Here is a 12,124-nt window from a genome sequence, read left to right on the forward strand (position 1 = left end):
ATATCGACAATCCTCATTAGCTTATATGTTTGTATACATACTTGTAACGTTCACTTTTGGATACTAACAAGTTGTATTTGCTAAAATAATTCGAACAAGACATTTAGGTTCTATGTCACTAACCATCACGGAAGGCATGATCCAACAAGGAAAGAAAAGCTAGCTATAAAAACACTATGTGCGGTAAGTGTAACTTACTTCTTCAGTACTCCATTACATGGCTGTCAAAAGCATTACTTAACATTTTCATATGCAAAACACATAGTGCCCCAAGCAAAAGCCTGGGAGTATACATTATGGATACTATATATGTTCTATGATGAGTAACACCGGTGCCTATAGGAGACACCCCTTAAGGGTAAGTTTGAACCTCTTCACCCGTAGTATAAAAACTTCATACATGGTATGAAATACTAAACTAAAACTTGTTCTCTTGTAGTGGAAAGAAGAGAAAGAAATGAAAAGAGACCCAAACAAGGATGACCAACTCTTAGAGCTCATCGGCGACCTTTGCAACTTCATATTGGACCAGATTGCACACGTTAAAGGCGCCTACCATGATCGGGAGTCTGACTTAGGTAGAAATCCTCAGTACGAACATTTTTGTGAGACTGAAAGGCTAGCTATAGGACGTTGATAACAATGTATATGGAATTTGAAATTGGTTTTACCTTGTGAATTATGTCTATTTAATGATGGATTGTATATATTCTTGTGAATTGGACTTGTAATTGTAGTTTATATAATACTCTTGTGATTGTAGTCTAAGGGGATCGGAACGCTGGTCGCGGGGCATTCGACAACGCGAACGTGGTTCAGAACGTTGGTCGTGGGGCATTTGGCAACACGAAGGCGGTTTGGAACATTGGTCGTGGGGCGTTCAGCAACGCGAACGCTGGATGGAATATGCGGAAACAAACAGTGTTCTGGTCGAATTTGAATTGTAAATTTAAATTTGGGGGGGGACATACTGTAGGGGAGGTTCTAGACTGAACCGCCCCTATAAGTAGATATTATAGGGGCAGCTGGTACTATAGCCACCCCTACAAATCGATTTGTAGGGGCGGTTGGTCCCCTACAAATCGATTTGTAGGGGAGGCCTAAAAACCACCCCTATAAATGCATGATTTGTAGAGACGGTTTAGTAGGGGCGGCTAGCCAAACCGCCCCTACAAAGGGTTATGAACCGCCCCTAAAAACATTTCTGTAGTAGTGTAAGTTAGTGAGCTCTCAAAGACTAACTAAAGAGCCTCACTAACCACTAACAAGACACAAGCTAGCTCTCAAAACTAGTTACACTAAAGAGCTTAGCTACACTAGCAAAGTAAATGCAAGAGGGGTAGTAAGGTTTATACCACCGTGGTAAGAGGTATACAGTCAATCACAAAGAATACCAATGATCTTCTTGGAGACAAGATAACACAATGATTTTTCTCCGAGGTTCACTTGCTTGCCGGCAAGCTAGTCCCCATTGTGGCGATTCACCCACTTGGAGGTTCACGCGCTAATAGACATCACACACCTAACCCACAACTAGGTGTCATACAACCAACACAAGATGGGGATCACACAAATCACACGCAATCCACTAGAGTTGCCTTTGGTGCTCTGCCGGGGAAGGCACAAGAACCCCTCACAAATCACCAGGAGGTGGCCAAGAATAATCACCAACTCTTGCCACAACCTCTCTGCTGCTCCAAGCCATCTAGGCATCAGCAAATGCCAAGAGTAACAAGAAAACCTCATCGAAATGATCCTCAAGTGCCACTAGATACAATCACTCAAGCTAATGCACTTTGGATCACCCCCAACTCACTTAGGATGCACAATCAAGCAAGAGAATGAGTGGGAGAGGTTTGGCTCAGCTCAAAGGATGCTATCACATGTAAGAATGACCAAGAGAGTTAGCCAAACATGTTAAAGCTCTATTTATAGAGCCCCCGAAAAGTTATAGCCATTATGCCCTTGGGGAGGTCCGGACCCAGGGTCTGGACCCGGGTTCTAGACCATCTACAGTGAAGGTCCGGACCCTCGGATTGCACCACATGTCCCCATGTTTAACCACAACCCTTAGATCCCAATGGTCACTATTTTATCGTGTTGTTTACATGGAATGGGACCCTAATCCGAACCAACTCAACTCTAGGTCCGGACCAACACAGAGAGCTCCTAGAGAGGGAAAACTCCTCCAGACCCGGATTTCGGAACCGGTCCAGACCTAGATTCTGGATCAACTCCACAGGGTCTGGACTCCTCTCCTGTGAACCCGTGAGCACCACGCATCGCTCCACTCCTTTCCTACATGTGCGAGTCAGAACTAGACCCGCGTCTCCCAGACCAGAAGAGCAAAGTCACAGGGTCCAACAAAACCAATGCTCGCTTGCAACTCCTGCCGTGCCAAGTCGCTTATCCAGACTCTCGCCCATATCTATCCGAGCTCCTCAGCGCTCATGGTCTGAAGGACCGACCACGCGAGTCCAGAGCTATCATGATCTCGCACGCCTGCCTGTTTGTGCCGTGTCGCGAAACCGAATTCACGGCGCCTTATGCCGTTGTGCCATGCACGAGCGCTGCCGCAGCCTCTGCCGCTACGCAACGCTGCTACCTACCTCCGACCGAACTCACAACGCCCTAGGTACCCCGCAAGTAGTGTCTACTTGCACAATGGACCCACGAACGTGGCTTCGAACCTGCTACTGCCTCGGCCCGCTAGAACATACGAATAGCCCCGTTAGACTCGCTATGGTCCTAAGCACACGGGCCACTCGGTCTTCAGTTGCCGAGCAGGTCGAACTGAGTGCCACGGGTATGGAGGGACCACGTGCCTGGGTCTAAGCCCCTAAGGCCGTGTCCTAGCTCCGGCAGTTGGTTGACCGCCAAGGATGCAATAGGCCAGCCCAGCGCCCCTACTCCTAAGTAGCCCAACTCCTCACTCTTTTTCTAATCCTTTTTCTTTTTCCTTTCCTTTTAAACCCTTTTTAAAAGCTATCTCCACCACAAATACCAAAACACATTTAGCACTTGAGTTAGCATTTTCACAATATATTTTCAAGGATTGATATGTTAGCACACTAGGTCCTAATGCATATGCATGAATCACTTCACCTAGTTGCACTTGACAACCGTTTCAACCGAGATTCTCCCCTCTTGATAGTATGGATATCAATCCTAAAACCACTCACACCCACTTGGTGTCTTGAGTGGCAAAACAAAATGGCCCCATCAAAAATACCTTTGCCTTGAGCCCATTTTGATTTTGATTTGTCTTTTTTTCCAAGTTTAGAGCATGATCATCATCATCATATGTCCATCCCCATCATCATGGACTTCAACTTGCTCCACCACTTGGATTGGACCATCTTATCTAATCACACACTTAGATGCAAAGATTAGTCCAACTAGGTTTCATTAATTATCCAAAACCAAACTAGAGCTTTCAATCTCTCCCTTTTTGGTAATTGATGACAACCTCTACAAAGATATGAAATAAAATCAATTTTGAATCCATGTTGCTTGCCCAAGCATTTTTTCCATGTGCAATGGATTTGGACAAGTTTCATGAACCTGAATTGGTAGCATTTGCTCCCCCTACATATGTACTAAGAGTTTGGATTAAAGCTTGCACATATGTATAGATTAGAGTTGTGGGAGAGTAATATCTACCAAATGATGCTAAGGTATAAGAGATGGACCTTTGAAGCGTGATACCAATCGGAGTGCACCAACAATACCATCCTTAGCACCATTGTTAGTTAGATACCATTTGCAAAGACAAAGAACTAGATACCTTGTGAGATCAACATTACATGCAAGGCTCTAGAACCGCTTGAAAACTTGAAAATAAGCAAGACATATCTAACTATCATCCTATGCATGCTAGTTTTTCATTTCATCAATCAATCTTACAACTAGCATACACCACACAAGCATGGAATTTTAGTTTAAAACTTGTGCCATGCAAGCAACAAGCATGGAATTTTAGTTTAAAACTTGTGCCATGCAAGCAAATTTATGAAATGCACATTCAAATGCATCAATCAAGTTTATGAGATTGCTCTCCCTACTTGTGTGCTCAAATTTTAATTGATCCCCTTCCTTTATCATTTCTCTCCCACTATCTTTATCTTATCTTCTCTCCATATCTTTCTCTCTTTATCTTTGGGAATTACTTCTCCCCCTTTGTCATCAATGACCACAAAGGTTCAAATTTTAGATAGGTTAAGATTATCAATGTCAATCAATGGGGTGAAGATCATTTTCCCAAATTTGATTCAATCTAGATCACTTGCAAAAGATATTTAACTCGGTTTGATCCAAAGACAAGCTTCTTCACACCTTGTTTCAAGGGTTATCTTGACCATGTTGAGTTAAACACTTATAGCTCATTTTCTAGATTAAACACTAGGTTCACAAGACCATAAATATATTATATGCTACCACTAGATCAAGTCAAGCATAGAAGCAATAGTGGTACCATACAAGCATCAAATTCATTTGATTTTTATGAATGAGCTTATAAAACATGAGGAATGACTAGATGTACTAAACAAGTCCTTAGCAAAGGATGTATGCCATGTCAATCAATTTTACCTTGGATTGCTCAAAGGAGAGGCATGTCATATAAGTGGAGGTGCATCAACACATATTTGAGAAATCCAATATGTTCAACTCATTTCTTAGCTTACAAAACCTCTTCTCATCAAGTGGCTTGGTGAATATGTTGACAAGTTGGTCTTCGGTGCCCACACTGTTAATTGAAATGTCCATTTTTATTTATGATCTCTAATGAAATGGTAGCTAACATCAATGTGCTTTGTTCTTGCATGTTGAACCAGATTGTTGGTTAGCTTGATTGCACTCTCATTGTCACATAGCAATGACACTTTCTTGAACTTGATTCTAAAGTCATTCAAGGTGGCATTTATCTAAAGAATTTGTGCACAACAACTACCGGTGGATATGTATTCGGCTTCAGTGGTTGATAATGCAACACTATTTTGCTTCTTTGATGACCATGAAATAAGTGATCTTTCCAACAATTGACAAGTACCCGAAGTGCTCTTCCTTTCAACCTTGCATCCCACATAATCAGAGTCCGAATATCCAACTAACTCAAACTTTGCTCCTTTGGGATACCACAAACCAATATTTTGTGTATGCTTCAAGTACCTCAATATTCTCTCTGTAGCCTTTAAATGACTTTCTCTTGGTGAGGCTTGAAATCTTGCATACATACACACACTAAACATGACATCCGGCCTTGATGCGGTTACATAGAGTAGGCTTCTAATCATAAATTGATACAACTTTTGATCCACCAAGTTTCTACTTGCATCACTATCCAAGTTGCCATTTGTTCCCATGGGTGTACTAATTGACTTGGCATCAACCATTCCAAGCTTCTTGAGCATGTCTTTGATGTGCTTGCCTTGACTCACAAATATACCATTCTTCAATTGCTTTATTTGAAGACCAAGAAAATAACTAAGCTCTCCAATCATGGATATCTCAAACTCATTAGCCATTATCTTTCCAAACTCTTCATAAAAGTCTTGATTGGTTGATCCAAAGATAATGTCATCTACATAGAGTGGTGTTAACCTTTCCCATAATGAACCCTTTAGAGAGTAGGAAGTCCCTCAACCTCTCATACCATGCTCTAGGGCTTGCTTCAAACCATACAAAGCCTTCTTCAACTTGTACACATGGTTGGGCTTCTTGTCACATTCAAAACCAGGATGTTGCTCAACATATACTTTTTTTCATTGGTGTAGCCATTGAGAAATGTACTCTTTACATCCATTTGATAGAGCTTGATGTTATGAGCACAAGCATAGGCTAAATAGATTCTAATTGCTTCCAATCTTGCAACCGGGGCATATGTTTTACCAAAGTCAAGACCTTCCACTTGAGTGTAATCTTGTGCTACCAATTTTTCTTTGTTTCGCACTACTATAACATGTTGATCTTGCTTGTTGCAAAAGATCCATTTGGTTCCAATCACATTGTGTCCCTTTGGCCTCTCAACTAAATCTCATACTTGATTTCTAGTCAACTCTTCATGTATAGCATTGACCCAATCAATATCCTTCAAGGCTTCTTCTATCTTCTTTGGTTCAATGGATGACACAAATGAAAAATGCACACAAAATGATGCCAATCTTGATCTTGTTTGTACATCTCTAGAAATATCACAAATAATAGTGTCCAATGGATGATCCCTTGTAATATTTGTTGGTTGGAGTACTTGCACTTGATTACTTGTATTCGGTTGAGATGATGTACTAGCCACTTGTTGATCTTGCACTTGAGATGATGAACTAGCTTGATTTGTATCAATTTGTACATTTGAGTTAGAGAGCACTTGAGCATTGTCATCTTCTTCATCTATCACTTGTCTTGGCCTAATGTCACCAACATCCATGTTCTTCATGGCATTTGATAGTTGAATGCCTCTAACATCTTCCAAGTTCCCATCTTTATCTTGGGAACCCTTGGTTTCACCAAATTCAACATCATGTAACTCCTCAAGAGTACCACTAGCCAATTGCAAACTCTATTTGCTTTGCTTGTAGTGGAGTAACATAAATCCTTTATCACATTTCTTGTCAAACTTGTCCAATCTAGTGTCTTTCTTCAATATGTAGTATTTGCAACAAAAAACCTGAAAATATGCAATGTTGGGCTTTCTACCATTCAAGAGCTCATAAGGTATCTTCTCTTTCAATGGGTGACAATATAAGCGGTTGCTACAATAGCAAGCCGTGTTGATAGCTTCGACCCAAAAAGATTGACTCATATTGTACTCACTAAGCATAGACCTTGCCATGTCAATAAGTGTTCTATTTTTCCTCTCAACAAGACAATTTGATTGTGAAGTGTACTTGTAACACCCTAAAATTTGCATCATTTCAAAATAGGTTAATTTGATTTATTTATGCATTTTGTGAGCACTTGACCTTAGAGAAACAATAACTTTTGTTAAATTAAAATCAACTATAAGGTCTAGCTACATGTTTGTGCATACATACTGCTACATATTTATTTTGTGATGATTGGGATTGATCAAAATTTTAAAAGAATTTAAATTTGATTTGAATTTGGTTTTGTAAATGTGTTTAAGAAAAAGAAAAGGAATTTTACCTCTCCCTTCCTCTCTCTCGGCTTTTGGCCCGCTTGGCCTTGCCTCCCCCGCAGGCCTATCTCCACTCCCTCCAATCCTGCTCCCAGCAGGGCAGCCGAACTAGGGCTAAACACCCACGCAGGTGCCCATCACCCCCTTCCTCCCTTGGCCGACAGCTCTGGCCCGTGCCTTGAGTCATCGATAGGTGGGCCCACTCTGTTAGCATCATCCCTCACCTACAGCTCGTGTTCGAGCCAGACTTCTCTCGATGAAATCTGCCGCCTCTCCCGATTTCTTCGTGATTTGGCATGCGCCCCACGTCGAGCCCCCTTATATAAGCCGAGCGTCCATTCTATGTCGCCCTCATCTCGAACCCTAGCTCGTGCAACATCAATTCGAGCTTGCGGCACCATAGCAAGCCCTAACCCACTGCCATCAAACTCGCCTTGCGATTCCGCCGCTTCAACGCAGCCGTAAGCTTTTCGCCGAGCTTCGCGTCAGGCTTACGAAGCCGCCAAGCCCCTTCTTTCTCTTTAACTCATTTTGGATCGCTCACCTCACGTCGCCGACATTGCAGATCATCGCCGTCCACTGTCCCGAGCCGCGCATTGCCTCCATTTGCCTCGCCGCTGTGATTTGCCGTGGTGAGTTCGCCGTCTTTCCCTCTTTCTTCCCGTGCTTTTCCCGAGTCAAACCGAGGTCTCTAGGGCCGGTTTCAAGATCGCTGGCGAGCTTCTTCGCCATCGGCAATGGCAGCCGCCGCGCCAGCTTTCTTCTCCAGCCGGTTGCTCTCTCTCTCTCTCCTCTTCGATCTAATCCGATCCGTCCAAATCAAATCCAACCGCTCAGATCGCACCATACCCCTTCGTCAGGTAATTTTGCTAAAGACTCCTCCACTTTTCTAGATATGAACCCGCGGTCTAAGACGTATTCTCGGAATATGTTTTCTTTTTCTGAAAGTGTAGTTTCCCTCTGTTAGATTCAAAATACGTTTTCTTTATTTACAGTTTGCCACTGATTTTGTTTTGCTTATAAAAATTTTGTTTTACTCCGTTTTGATCCGTTCAAGTTATGTTAGATTTGCAATTGTGTAATCTACATGTTCGAGCTACTGTTAAACATGATTTCAACTTTTGAAATTTGAGATTAGTTTTAATCTATTAGTTTATTAAAAGAAATCATGTTTAATTCATAACTTCTTCGTTATTGCTCTGATTTTTATGATCTTCGCGTCTGTGTGTTCATAGCAAGACGTAGATTCATTTTAAAAACTTTTCATCTTGATTCTATGCTATTGGTGTACTGTTCTAATTGATAGCCTTTGTTTGCAGTGCATGATTGTTTTTGGATGCTTGTATGTTGTTGTGTTGATCGAGTATAGACGATGAGCAATTCGTTGGTGATCAAGAGTACTACTTTGACGAGCAGGATCAATAGGAACACTTTGATCAAGGCAAGATAGCATGGGATCATCCTTGTTTTCTATTAGCATGGGATCATCCTTGTTTTCTATTAACCTTAATACACTTAATTCATCTACATGTGTCTCCTTGAACTAAGGATTTTCTAGAATTGGACTTATACCTTGTCACCTATGGGATATGCATTGGGTAACTAATGCTAGTGCTTAACGAAACAATGATCTTGTAACTTGACTAATGGTATTGGCCCTGTTCGGCTTACCCCATATTCGGCTTGTTTTTTCAGCTGGAACAGTGTTTTTCTCTCACAACAATTCAGCCAGAAACAGTGTTTTTCAGCCAAGATTCAGACCAGCGAACGGGGCCATTATCAAAACATTATTCTCATGACGAAAATTTAATAAATATAATTGTATGCTTTATACGTTTGGCATTTTTCCTATAAATTCAGTTAAATTTAGGGAAATTTAACTTAGAAGAAAACCGACGTGAAGTATAGTTTGGAACAAAGGTAATATCTTAGTTTGTTGGCATCCCTTGTTTGTTTTGTTTGTCTTTCACATTTGAATCCCTCTCCATCACTAGTCTTTCAACTTTTTTTTTTTTGCAAGCACATCCATGGTCTTGGAAGTTTCCAAGGGGCCACGGACGGTGGCTGCAGCTTGATAGATTTGCCTCACCTACTGGGTCGCATTATTCGCAGCTTTTGCCTTTTGGGTGGTGCTCTGCTCGAGGCCCACACCCCCACACCCTAGCTAGACGAAATGGAAATGGACCCTTCTTTCTGCATCCCGACAGGCGATATCTACTGCAGCTAGAGCTAGCTTGCCCCTGCACTCTGCTCCAGGCTGGTGCGTGTGCGTCGTGCGTTTGCTCGTTCTCGCTCGTCACCTAACCTGCGTGCCCGATCCATCCACTCATCAACGCATTCTTTGCTAGTTCTGGCCGAGGCAGATGACTCTGCTTTCGTTGCTTGTTGCTGCCATTTCAACAAGTGCCTTGCAAATTTGCCTTGTGCTCTGGTTATCTTAGTTACCCTCACGTTGGCCGCCTTGTGTTGTGTTTAATATATATGAGTGGTTCCTTAAAAAACAATACTCCACTTAACACTAGCCGTTGAGCTTCAGACATTGAGGATTATACTATATATATATGTGTGTGTTTTCGAAATACCTGCCAGTACATAGAAAAAAAAAAGAGAGAGAGAGATACTTTGCACAGTGATCTTTGTCTCCCAGTTTAACCGAGTGCTGAGTAGTCAGTGCATGTGGCATGCCGTGGAGTATTGTGATTGCTGTCAGAGCGTTGGCAGCCAATGCATGTTCATGTTCTCCTCTCCTCCGTCCTCCGTCCTCCCAGCATTGATAAGCTTGCAATTTTGGTTGACCGCACATGCAGAGTATTAATCCCCGCAGCTCCTGTTGAGTTCATTCATATCCATATCCTATTGCTTGTTTCTCCCGTGCAAGTGCAAGGCGACTCAACATCTCTGATGCATCAACCCCTTCTTTTATGTCGCGCTACCTCTGACTTGTATATCTTTCCTGTCAAAATTTTCCTGGATGCCCCCATCGACGGTGGATTTGAGCCCGATAGACGTCCCAAGGAGCGTTGCATGCGAGGAGCTAAGCGGCAAATAAATATTGTGACATACAGTAACTTTTCTTACTCTGCACCTACTGCAATTCACGGCCCTAAACAGGATACGCATTTAATCCCGTGCCATAACAAGTTAATGCACATTATAAAACACACAAAGTACTCTGCTACTAGTACAAAGGACGCTGGAGTACATTTTTTAACGCCCATGTGTACTACTCGTTCAGTTATCCTCTGTAATCTCTTGTCTCCATTGCAAGGCTCTGTACACAAGAGTAGTAGTGGTACATTGGCTGTTGGGCACTGTACCTACGTACGTGACCAACTAACCAATAGTTATGGCTCAACAACCGCGACGCCTTTAACAGCTGTAGCCACCGTGCACGTCCCTCCGGATCGTTGCGACGGACAAACAAGCATGGGGACACCGGACTGGAGCATCCGTTGACCTCGAGACCGCATACATCCTTTTTCTACTGCTACAAGATCCATGCTATCCTTCAGTGCGCTTCGTACACACAATGATGACTGAGGAGATGCCACACTGATGGCGTGCCACCTTTCTTGGCTCCCCTAGTTGCACAATGATGAGATCCAGTCATCCACGGTATAATGCTAAAATCCTTCGCCAATTTCCATACAGTCTCTTTTAAAAAAAAAAAAAACTGATTTATGTTGATTTCCATCTTTACGTCATTGGAATCAAGGAAACAGACAGTTTCCATCAAGTATTGTTGGGTTTCCAATTCCCCGTCAAAAAAAAAACTACAGAAATTTTTTTCTGTGGATGCATTATCAAGAAAAGTGATTTCAAAATTTTCTGTGGGTATTTCTTAATAGCACCGGCAGAGATGTTTCCATTTCGAGTAGTGTCTAGTAGAAATTAAATAAAAAGAGTTCGCGGGGAGGGAAAATGAATGGACGGTTGAACGACCAGGCAGAGCCAGGGCAGGCGATCGAAGAAAGAAATGCGTCGGGAGCTGGAGCTCGCAAAGTTGGAAAAAAAAAGAGGCGGGCCCAGTCGGAGTTGAACCCGCGCGTAGATCCACTTGATAATGATGCAGGATCACAGAGAAGAGGAACAACATCTCGTTATGATCGGGGATCCACCCCAAACGTACTACTCCTGTCGTCTGCCAGTACCACGCCACGCTGCCCTGCTCCAACTCCGTGTGAAATTGCTTTAGGGGGGGGGGGGTGTTTGATGATTAAAATTTGGAAGGTGTTACGTGAGGATTTTATATGAGGTGTTTGGATACTAATAAAAACCCTGTTCAGCTTACCATATATTCGGCTTGTATTTTTAGTCGGAACAGTATTTTTCTCTCACAACAATTCAGCAACAACAGTGTTTTTCAACCAAATTCAGCAAGCCGAACGGAGCAAAAAAAAATAAATTATAGAATCCATCAGTACTCCACGAGACGAATTTATTAAGCCTAATTAATCAATCATTAGCATATGGTACTGTAGCACTATATTGTCAAATCATAGACTAATTAGGCTTAAAAGATTCGTCTCATAAATTAGTCGCAAGCTGTGCAATTAGTTTCGTAATTAGTCTATATTTAATACTCCATGAGTTCGTTGGATTAATAAATCCACACCACACGTACGCTTAATCTATCCTGAACGTTGTCGAAATGATAATTAGTACGCACATGGTCAAAATGTTAGTTTCGGTGATTTCATCCATTGGTCGATGATAACTACAGAAGTTTCTACTGTGTTTACTCACCATTTTTTTCTTCATCAAAGATCCAGCCAAACATTGAACACTTGTACAACCGTTGCAGTTTTTTGTTAGGTCCTGTTTAGATCTGCTAGTAGCTAATAATTAGTTGCTTAATATCTCTAAGCTAAAATTAGCTGGCCGTATCCCCCCAAGGGGTCCCCGCCTTGCATCGACTTTGACCCAACTGCTATCTAACTGATGATGCTTGTTCTTCCAGGAAAAACTTAGGCGATCTTGGTCTCCCGC

The sequence above is a fragment of the Miscanthus floridulus genome, chromosome 19 (genome assembly GCF_019320115.1).
Source record: "Miscanthus floridulus cultivar M001 chromosome 19, ASM1932011v1, whole genome shotgun sequence".
Taxonomy (NCBI): Eukaryota; Viridiplantae; Streptophyta; class Magnoliopsida; order Poales; family Poaceae; genus Miscanthus; species Miscanthus floridulus.